Source organism: Pan troglodytes, chromosome 6 (genome assembly GCF_028858775.2).
Source record: "Pan troglodytes isolate AG18354 chromosome 6, NHGRI_mPanTro3-v2.0_pri, whole genome shotgun sequence".
NCBI classification, from domain to species: domain Eukaryota; kingdom Metazoa; phylum Chordata; class Mammalia; order Primates; family Hominidae; genus Pan; species Pan troglodytes.
The window spans coordinates 112,250,579-112,263,790 of NC_072404.2; positions in this window are offsets into that span (position 1 = coordinate 112,250,579).

Here is a 13,212-nt window from a genome sequence, read left to right on the forward strand (position 1 = left end):
CCGCTATCTGTATAAACATGGAAATATCTACACTGCTACGTGTATAAACATTGACATATCTACACCGCTGTCAGTATAAACATGAAAATACCTTCATTGCTATCTGTATAAACATGGAAATAACTACACCGCTATCTGTATGAACATGGAAATACCTACACCGCTAACTGTATGAACACAGTAATATCTACTTCGCAATCTGTATGAACATGGAAATATCTACACTGCTATCTGTATGAACATGGAAATGTCTACACAGCTATCTGTATGAACATGGAAATATCTACTTCGCTACCTGTATAAACACCTAAACATCTACACCGCTATCTGTATAAACATGGAAACATCTACACCGCTACCTGTATAAACATGGAAACATCAACACCGCTATCTGTATAAACATGGAAATATGTACACCGCTACCTGTATAAACATGGAAATATCTACACCGCTACTGCTATAAACATGAGAATATCTACACGGCTACTTGTATAAACATGGAAATATCTACACAGCTATCTGTTTAAACATGGAAATATCTACACAGCTATCTGTATAAACTTGGGATTAACTGCACCGCTATCTGTATGTACATGGAAATATCTACACCGCTATCGGAATAAACATGGAAGTATCTACACCGCTATCTCTATAAACACGGAAATATCTGCACCGCTATCTCTATAAACATGGAAATATCTACACCGCTATCTCTATAAACATGGAAATATCCACACCGCCATCTCTATAAACATGGAAATATCTACACTGCTATCTCTATAAACATGAAAATATCTACAAGGCTATTTGTATAAACATGGAAATACTTAAACCGCTATCTCTATAAAAATGGAAATATCCACACCACTATTTCTGTACACATGGAAATATCTACACCACTATCTCTATAAAACTGTAAACATGTACACTTCTCTCTGTATAAACATGGGAATACGTACACCGCTATCTCTATAAACATGGAAATATTTACACCGCTATCTCTATTAACATGGAAATATTTACACCGCTATCTGTGCAAACATGGAAATATTTATACCGCTATCTCTATAAACATGGAAATATCTACACCGCTATCTCTATAAAAATGGAAATATCTACACTGATATCTCTATAAACATGGAAATACCTACACTGCTATGTGTATAAACATGGAAATATCTTCACTGCTATCTGTAGAAACATGGAAATATCTACACCGCTATCTCAATGAACATGGAAATATCTACACAGCTATCTGTATAAACGTGGGAATATATACACCGCTATCTCTAAAAGCATTTAAACATTTACACAGCTATGTGTATAAACATGGAAATATCTACACCGCTACCTGTATAAACATGGAAATATCTACACCGCTGTCTGCATAAACATGGAAATGACTACACTGTTACTGTATAAACATCGAAATATCTACACCGCGATCATATAAACATGGAAATATCTACACTGCTATCAGTATAAACATGGAAATATCTACAACGCTACCTGTATAAACATGTAAATATCTACAGCACTATCTGCATAGACTTGGATATATCTACACCACTACCCGTATAAACATGTAAATATCTACACAGCTATATGTATAACCATGGAAATATCTACACCGCTAGCTGTATGAACAGGGAAATATCTACACTGCTTTCTGTACGAACATGGTAATATCTACTCCGCTATCTGTATAAACATGGAAATATCCACACCGCTGTCTGTATAAACATGGAAATAACTACAACGCTCCATTTATACACATCAAAATATCTACAACTCTATCGCTATAAACATTGAAATATCTCCACCGCTATTTGTATAAACATGGAAATGTCTACACTGCTACCTGTATAAACATGCAAATATCTACACCAATGTCTGTATAAACATGAAAATATCTACACCGCTATCTGTATAAAGATGGAAATATCTACAATGCTGTATGTATAAACATGGAAATAACTACACCGCAACCTGTATAAACATCAAAATATCTACACCGCTATCTGAAAACATGGAAAAATCTACAATGCTCTCTGTATGAACATAGAAATATCTTAACCGCTATCTGTAGGAAGATGGAAATAACTAATCCGCTGTCTGTATAAACATGGAAATATCTACACTGCTATCTATATAAACATGGAAACATCTACACCGCTAACTGTATAAACATGGAAACATCAACACTGCTATCTGTATGAACAGGGAAATAACTAAAATGCTACCTGTATAAACATGGAAATATCTACACCGCTGTCTGTATAGACATAGAAATAACTAGACTGATACCTGCATAAACATCGAGATAGCTGCAACGCTATCCGTATAAACTACACCATTATATGTATGTACATGGAAATATCTACACCGCTATCTGTATAAACATGGAAACATCTACACCGCTATCTCTATAAACATGGAAATATCTACACCGCTATCTCTATAAACATGGAAGTATCTACACCGCTATCTCTATAAAAATGGAAATATCCACAACGCCATGGCTATGAACATGGAAATATCTACACCGCTATCTCTATAAACATGGATATATCTACAACGCTAGATCTATAAACACGGAAATATCTACACCGCTATCTCAATGAACATGGAAATATGTACACCGCTATCTGCATAAACATGAAAATTACTATACCGTTATCTGTATAAACATGGAAATATCTTCACCGCTATCTGTATGAACATGGAAATATCTTAACCGCCATCTGTATGAACATGGAAATATCTACTCGGCTATCTCTATAAACATGGAAATATCTACATCGCTATCTATATAAACATGGAAACAAGTACACCGCTACCTGTATAAACATGGAAATATCTACACCGCTATCCGTATAAACAAGGAATATCTACACCGCTATCTGTATAAACATGAAAATAACTACACCGTAATCAGTATAAACATGGAAATATCTTCACCGCTATCTGTATGAACATGGAAATATCTAAACCGCTATCTGTAGAAACATGCAAATATCTACAACGCTATCTGTGTAAACATGGAAATATTTACACTGCTCTCTGAGTAAAGATGGAAATATCTACAAGGCTATCTCCATAAGCATGGAAATACCTACACCGCTATCTCTATTAACATGGAAATATCTACACCGCCATCTTCATAAAGATGGAAATATCTACACCGCCATCTACATAAACATGGAAATATCTACACTGCCATCTGTATAAACATGGAAATATGTACACAGCTATCTCTATAATCATGGAAATATCTTTACAGCCATCTGTAGAAACATGGAAATATCTACACCGCTATCTGAATAAACATGGAAATATCCACACAGCCATCTGAATAAACTTGGAAATATCTACACAGCTATTTGTATAAACATGGAAATATCTAAAGCGCCATCTCTACAAACATGGAAATATCTACACCGCCATCTGTATAAACATGGAAATATCTACACTGCCATCTGTATAAAGATGGAATTATTTACACCGCCATCTGTATAAACATGGAAATATCTACACCGCTATCTTATAAATATGGAAATATCTACACCGCTCTCGCTATTAACATGGAAATATCTACAAAGCCGTCTGTACAAACATGGAATTCACTACACCGCCATCTGTATAAACATGGAAATATCTTCACTGCCATCTGTATAAACATCTAAATATCTACACCGCCATCTGTATCAACATGCAAATATCTACAACGCAATCTGTATAAATATGGAAATATGTACACTGCTATCTCTAGAAACATCGTAATATCTACACCGCTATCTGTATAAACATGGAAATATCTACACTGCTATCTCTATAAACATTGAAATACCTACACCGCCATCTGTATAAACATGGAAATATCTTCACAATCATCAGTATAAACATGGAAATATCAACACCAACATCTGTATAAACATGGAAATAGCTACACTGCCATCTGTGTAAAGATGGAAATATAGACACCGCTATATATGTAAACTTGGAGATATCTACACTGCTATCTGTATAAACATGGAAATATCTACAATGCTATCTGTGTAAACATGGAAATATCTACACCGCCAGCTGGATGAACATGGAAATATCTACACCGCTATCTCTGTAAACATGGAAATATCTACACCGCCATCTGTATATACTTCGAGATATCTAAACCGCTATCTGTATAAATAAGGAAATATCTACATCGCTATCTCTATAAACAGGGAAATATCTACACCATTATCTGTATAAACATGGAAATATCTACACCGCTATCTCTATAAACATGTAAATATCTACACCGCAATCTGTATAAACATGGAAATATCTGCACCGAAATCTGTATAAACATGGAAAAATCTACACAGTCATCTGTATTAACATGGAAATATCTACACCATCCTCTCTATAAACATGGAAATATCTACACTGCCATCTGTATGCACATGGAAATATCTAAACAGCCATCTGTATGAACATGGAAATATCTACACCGCTGTCTCTGTAAACATGGAAATACCTACACCACTATCTCTATTAACATGGAACTATCTACACCGCTATCTGTATAAACATGGAAATATCTACACCGCCATCTCTATAAACATGAAAATATCTACACTGCCATCTCCATAAACATGGAACTATCTACACCGTCATTTGTATAAACATGGAAATATCTACAATGCCATCTGTATACACAGGGAAATATCTACACAGCCATCAGTATAAACATGGAAATATTTGCACTGCTATCTCTATAAACATGGAAATACCTACAGAGCTATCTGTATAAACATGGAAATACCTACACCGCTATCTGTATGAACATGGAAATATCTACACCACTATCTGTATAAACATGTAATATCTACATCGCTATCTGCAAAAACATGGATATTTCTCCACCGCTATCTGTATAAACATGGAAATATCTACGACGCTATCTGTGTAAACATGCAAATATCCACATAGACATGTGTGTAAACATGTAAATTTAAACACAGCTATCTGTGTAAAGATGTAAATATCTCCACCGCTATCTGTGTAAAGGTGGAAATATCCATGCTGCCATCTGCATAAACATGGAAATATCTACACCGTTATCTGTATAAAAATGGAAATATCTACATCGCTATCTCTATAAACATGGAAATATCTACACCACTATCTGTATAAACATGGAAATACCTACACTGCTATCTCTGTAAACATGGAAATATGTACAAAGCCATCTGTATAAACTTGGAAATATCTCCACCGCTATCTGTATAAACATGGAATTATCTACAACGCTATCTGTGTAAACATGCAAATATCTACACAGCTATCTGTGTAAACGTGGAGATATCTACAGCGCTGTCTGTGTAAAGATGGAAATATCTACACTGAAATCTGTGCAAAGATGGAAATATCTACACCGCTATTGATGAAACATGGAAATATCTACACCGCCATCTCTATAAACATAGAAATATTTACAACGCCATCTGTATAAACATGGAAATATCTACACCGCCATCTGTATAAACATGGAAATATCTACACCGCCATCTGTATAAACATGGAAATATCTACACCGCTATCTGTATAAATATGGAAATATCTAAACCACTATCTGTAGAAACATGGAAATATCTACACCACCATCTGTATAATCATGGAAATATCTCCACCGCTATCAGTATAAACATGGAAATATCTCTACCGCTATCTGTGTAAACATCGAAATTTCTACAACGCTATCTGTATAAACATGGAAATATCTACACCGCTTTCTGTATAAACATGGAAATACCTACACTGCTATCTGTATAAACATGAAAATATCTATATCGGTATCGGTATAAAAATGGAAATATCTCCACTGCTATCTGTATAAACATGGAAATATCTACACCGCTATCTGTGTAAACATGGAAATATCTACACTGCTATCTGCATAAACATGGAAATATCCACACCGCCATCTGTATATACATGGAAATATCTATGCCACCATCTGTATAAGCATGGAAATATCTACACCGCTATCTGTATAAATAAGGAAATATCTACACTGCTGTCTCTATAAACATGGAAATATCTACACCACTATCTGTATGAACATGGAATTATCTACACCGCTATCTCTATAAACCTGGAAATATCTACACTGCCATCTGTATAAACATGGAAATATCGACACAGTCATCTGTATAAACATGGAAATATCTACACCATCATCTGTATAAACATGGAAATAACTTCACTGCCATCTGTATAAACATGGAAATATCTACACAGCCATCCCTATAAACATGGAAATATCTACACCGCTATCAGTATAAACATGGAAATATCTACTCTGCTATCTCTATAAACATGGAAATATCTACACAGCCATCTGTATGAACATGGAAATATCTTCACAGTCATCTGTATAAACATGGAAATATCTACACCACCATAGGTATAAACATGGAAACAACTACACTGCCATCTGTGTAAAGATGGAAATATCTGCCTAGAAATCGGTATAAAAGTGGAAATATCTACACCGTTATCTGTATAAACATGGAAATACCTACAACGCTATCTGCATAAACATGGAAATATCCACACCACTATCCCTGTAAACATGGAAATATCAACACGGTTATCTGTATACACATGGAAATATCTACACCGCTATCTGTATAAACATGGAAATATCTACACCGCTATCTCTATAAACATGGAAATAGCTACACCGCTATCTGTATAAACATGGAAATATCTACACCGCCATCTCTATTAACATGGAAATGTCTACACCGCTATCTATGTAAACATGGAAATATCTACACCTCTATCTGTATAAATATGGGAATATCGACACCGCTATCTGTATAAACATGGAAATATCTACTATGCTATTTGTGTAAACATGGAAATATCTACACCGCTATCTGAATAAACATGGAAATATCCACACAGCCATCTGAATAAACTTGGAAATATCTACACAGCTATTTGTATAAACATGGAAATATCTAAAGCGCCATCTCTACAAACATGGAAATATCTACACCACCATCTGTATAAACATGGAAATATCTACACTGCCATCTGTATAAAGATGGAATTATTTACACCGCCATCTGTATAAACATGGAAATATCTACACCGCTATCTTATAAATATGGAAATATCTACACCGCTCTCGCTATTAACATGGAAATATCTACAAAGCCGTCTGTACAAACATGGAATTCACTACACCGCCATCTGTATAAACATGGAAATATCTTCACTGCCATCTGTATAAACATGGAAATATCTACACCACCATCTGTATCAACATGCAAATATCTACACCGCAATCTGTATAAATATGGACATATCTACACCGCTATCTCTAGAAACATCATAATATATACACCGCTATCGGTATAAACATGGAAATATCTACACTGCTATCTCTATAAACATTGAAATACCTGCACCGCCATCTGTATAAACATGGAAATATCTTCACAATCATCAGTATAAACATGGAAATATCAACACCAACATCTGTATAAACATGGAAATATCTACTCTGCCATCTGTGTAAAGATGGAAATATAGACACCGCTATATATGTAAACTTGGAGATATCTACACTGCTATCTGTATAAACATGGAAATATCTACAATGCTATCTGTGTAAACATGGAAATATCTACACCGCCAGCTGGATGAACATGGAAATATCTACACCGCTATCTGTATAAACATGGAAACATCTACACCGCTATCTCTATAAACATGGAAATATCTACACCGCTATCTCTATAAACATGGAAGTATCTACACCGCTATCTCTATAAAAATGGAAATATCCACAACGCCATGGCTATGAACATGGAAATATCTACACCGCTATCTCTATAAACATGGATATATCTACAACGCTAGATCTATAAACACGGAAATATCTACACCGCTATCTCAATGAACATGGAAATATGTACACCGCTATCTGCATAAACATGAAAATTACTATACCGTTATCTGTATAAACATGGAAATATCTTCACCGCTATCTGTATGAACATGGAAATATCTTAACCGCCATCTGTATGAACATGGAAATATCTACTCGGCTATCTCTATAAACATGGAAATATCTACATCGCTATCTATATAAACATGGAAACAAGTACACCGCTACCTGTATAAACATGGAAATATCTACACCGCTATCCGTATAAACAAGGAATATCTACACCGCTATCTGTATAAACATGAAAATAACTACACCGTAATCAGTATAAACATGGAAATATCTTCACCGCTATCTGTATGAACATGGAAATATCTAAACCGCTATCTGTAGAAACATGCAAATATCTACAACGCTATCTGTGTAAACATGGAAATATTTACACTGCTCTCTGAGTAAAGATGGAAATATCTACAAGGCTATCTCCATAAGCATGGAAATACCTACACCGCTATCTCTATTAACATGGAAATATCTACACCGCCATCTTCATAAAGATGGAAATATCTACACCGCCATCTACATAAACATGGAAATATCTACACTGCCATCTGTATAAACATGGAAATATGTACACAGCTATCTCTATAATCATGGAAATATCTTTACAGCCATCTGTAGAAACATGGAAATATCTACACCGCTATCTGAATAAACATGGAAATATCCACACAGCCATCTGAATAAACTTGGAAATATCTACACAGCTATTTGTATAAACATGGAAATATCTAAAGCGCCATCTCTACAAACATGGAAATATCTACACCGCCATCTGTATAAACATGGAAATATCTACACTGCCATCTGTATAAAGATGGAATTATTTACACCGCCATCTGTATAAACATGGAAATATCTACACCGCTATCTTATAAATATGGAAATATCTACACCGCTCTCGCTATTAACATGGAAATATCTACAAAGCCGTCTGTACAAACATGGAATTCACTACACCGCCATCTGTATAAACATGGAAATATCTTCACTGCCATCTGTATAAACATCTAAATATCTACACCGCCATCTGTATCAACATGCAAATATCTACAACGCAATCTGTATAAATATGGAAATATGTACACTGCTATCTCTAGAAACATCGTAATATCTACACCGCTATCTGTATAAACATGGAAATATCTACACTGCTATCTCTATAAACATTGAAATACCTACACCGCCATCTGTATAAACATGGAAATATCTTCACAATCATCAGTATAAACATGGAAATATCAACACCAACATCTGTATAAACATGGAAATAGCTACACTGCCATCTGTGTAAAGATGGAAATATAGACACCGCTATATATGTAAACTTGGAGATATCTACACTGCTATCTGTATAAACATGGAAATATCTACAATGCTATCTGTGTAAACATGGAAATATCTACACCGCCAGCTGGATGAACATGGAAATATCTACACCGCTATCTCTGTAAACATGGAAATATCTACACCGCCATCTGTATATACTTCGAGATATCTAAACCGCTATCTGTATAAATAAGGAAATATCTACATCGCTATCTCTATAAACAGGGAAATATCTACACCATTATCTGTATAAACATGGAAATATCTACACCGCTATCTCTATAAACATGTAAATATCTACACCGCAATCTGTATAAACATGGAAATATCTGCACCGAAATCTGTATAAACATGGAAAAATCTACACAGTCATCTGTATTAACATGGAAATATCTACACCATCCTCTCTATAAACATGGAAATATCTACACTGCCATCTGTATGCACATGGAAATATCTAAACAGCCATCTGTATGAACATGGAAATATCTACACCGCTGTCTCTGTAAACATGGAAATACCTACACCACTATCTCTATTAACATGGAACTATCTACACCGCTATCTGTATAAACATGGAAATATCTACACCGCCATCTCTATAAACATGAAAATATCTACACTGCCATCTCCATAAACATGGAACTATCTACACCGTCATTTGTATAAACATGGAAATATCTACAATGCCATCTGTATACACAGGGAAATATCTACACAGCCATCAGTATAAACATGGAAATATTTGCACTGCTATCTCTATAAACATGGAAATACCTACAGAGCTATCTGTATAAACATGGAAATACCTACACCGCTATCTGTATGAACATGGAAATATCTACACCACTATCTGTATAAACATGTAATATCTACATCGCTATCTGCAAAAACATGGATATTTCTCCACCGCTATCTGTATAAACATGGAAATATCTACGACGCTATCTGTGTAAACATGCAAATATCCACATAGACATGTGTGTAAACATGTAAATTTAAACACAGCTATCTGTGTAAAGATGTAAATATCTCCACCGCTATCTGTGTAAAGGTGGAAATATCCATGCTGCCATCTGCATAAACATGGAAATATCTACACCGTTATCTGTATAAAAATGGAAATATCTACATCGCTATCTCTATAAACATGGAAATATCTACACCACTATCTGTATAAACATGGAAATACCTACACTGCTATCTCTGTAAACATGGAAATATGTACAAAGCCATCTGTATAAACTTGGAAATATCTCCACCGCTATCTGTATAAACATGGAATTATCTACAACGCTATCTGTGTAAACATGCAAATATCTACACAGCTATCTGTGTAAACGTGGAGATATCTACAGCGCTGTCTGTGTAAAGATGGAAATATCTACACTGAAATCTGTGCAAAGATGGAAATATCTACACCGCTATTGATGAAACATGGAAATATCTACACCGCCATCTCTATAAACATAGAAATATTTACAACGCCATCTGTATAAACATGGAAATATCTACACCGCCATCTGTATAAACATGGAAATATCTACACCGCCATCTGTATAAACATGGAAATATCTACACCGCTATCTGTATAAATATGGAAATATCTAAACCACTATCTGTAGAAACATGGAAATATCTACACCACCATCTGTATAATCATGGAAATATCTCCACCGCTATCAGTATAAACATGGAAATATCTCTACCGCTATCTGTGTAAACATCGAAATTTCTACAACGCTATCTGTATAAACATGGAAATATCTACACCGCTTTCTGTATAAACATGGAAATACCTACACTGCTATCTGTATAAACATGAAAATATCTATATCGGTATCGGTATAAAAATGGAAATATCTCCACTGCTATCTGTATAAACATGGAAATATCTACACCGCTATCTGTGTAAACATGGAAATATCTACACTGCTATCTGCATAAACATGGAAATATCCACACCGCCATCTGTATATACATGGAAATATCTATGCCACCATCTGTATAAGCATGGAAATATCTACACCGCTATCTGTATAAATAAGGAAATATCTACACTGCTGTCTCTATAAACATGGAAATATCTACACCACTATCTGTATGAACATGGAATTATCTACACCGCTATCTCTATAAACCTGGAAATATCTACACTGCCATCTGTATAAACATGGAAATATCGACACAGTCATCTGTATAAACATGGAAATATCTACACCATCATCTGTATAAACATGGAAATAACTTCACTGCCATCTGTATAAACATGGAAATATCTACACAGCCATCCCTATAAACATGGAAATATCTACACCGCTATCAGTATAAACATGGAAATATCTACTCTGCTATCTCTATAAACATGGAAATATCTACACAGCCATCTGTATGAACATGGAAATAACTTCACAGTCATCTGTATAAACATGGAAATATCTACACCACCATAGGTATAAACATGGAAACAACTACACTGCCATCTGTGTAAAGATGGAAATATCTGCCTAGAAATCGGTATAAAAGTGGAAATATCTACACCGTTATCTGTATAAACATGGAAATACCTACAACGCTATCTGCATAAACATGGAAATATCCACACCACTATCCCTGTAAACATGGAAATATCAACACGGTTATCTGTATACACATGGAAATATCTACACCGCTATCTGTATAAACATGGAAATATCTACACCGCTATCTCTATAAACATGGAAATAGCTACACCGCTATCTGTATAAACATGGAAATATCTACACCGCCATCTCTATTAACATGGAAATGTCTACACCGCTATCTATGTAAACATGGAAATATCTACACCTCTATCTGTATAAATATGGGAATATCGACACCGCTATCTGTATAAACATGGAAATATCTACTATGCTATTTGTGTAAACATGGAAATATCTACACCGCTATCTGAATAAACATGGAAATATCCACACAGCCATCTGAATAAACTTGGAAATATCTACACAGCTATTTGTATAAACATGGAAATATCTAAAGCGCCATCTCTACAAACATGGAAATATCTACACCACCATCTGTATAAACATGGAAATATCTACACTGCCATCTGTATAAAGATGGAATTATTTACACCGCCATCTGTATAAACATGGAAATATCTACACCGCTATCTTATAAATATGGAAATATCTACACCGCTCTCGCTATTAACATGGAAATATCTACAAAGCCGTCTGTACAAACATGGAATTCACTACACCGCCATCTGTATAAACATGGAAATATCTTCACTGCCATCTGTATAAACATGGAAATATCTACACCACCATCTGTATCAACATGCAAATATCTACACCGCAATCTGTATAAATATGGACATATCTACACCGCTATCTCTAGAAACATCATAATATATACACCGCTATCGGTATAAACATGGAAATATCTACACTGCTATCTCTATAAACATTGAAATACCTGCACCGCCATCTGTATAAACATGGAAATATCTTCACAATCATCAGTATAAACATGGAAATATCAACACCAACATCTGTATAAACATGGAAATATCTACTCTGCCATCTGTGTAAAGATGGAAATATAGACACCGCTATATATGTAAACTTGGAGATATCTACACTGCTATCTGTATAAACATGGAAATATCTACAATGCTATCTGTGTAAACATGGAAATATCTACACCGCCAGCTGGATGAACATGGAAATATCTACACCGCTATCTCTGTTAACATGGAAATATCTACACCGCCATCTGTATATACTTCGAGACATCTACACCGCTATCTGTATAAACATGGAAATATCTCCACTGCTCTCTGTATAAACATGGAAGTATCTTCACAGTCGTCTTTATAAACATGG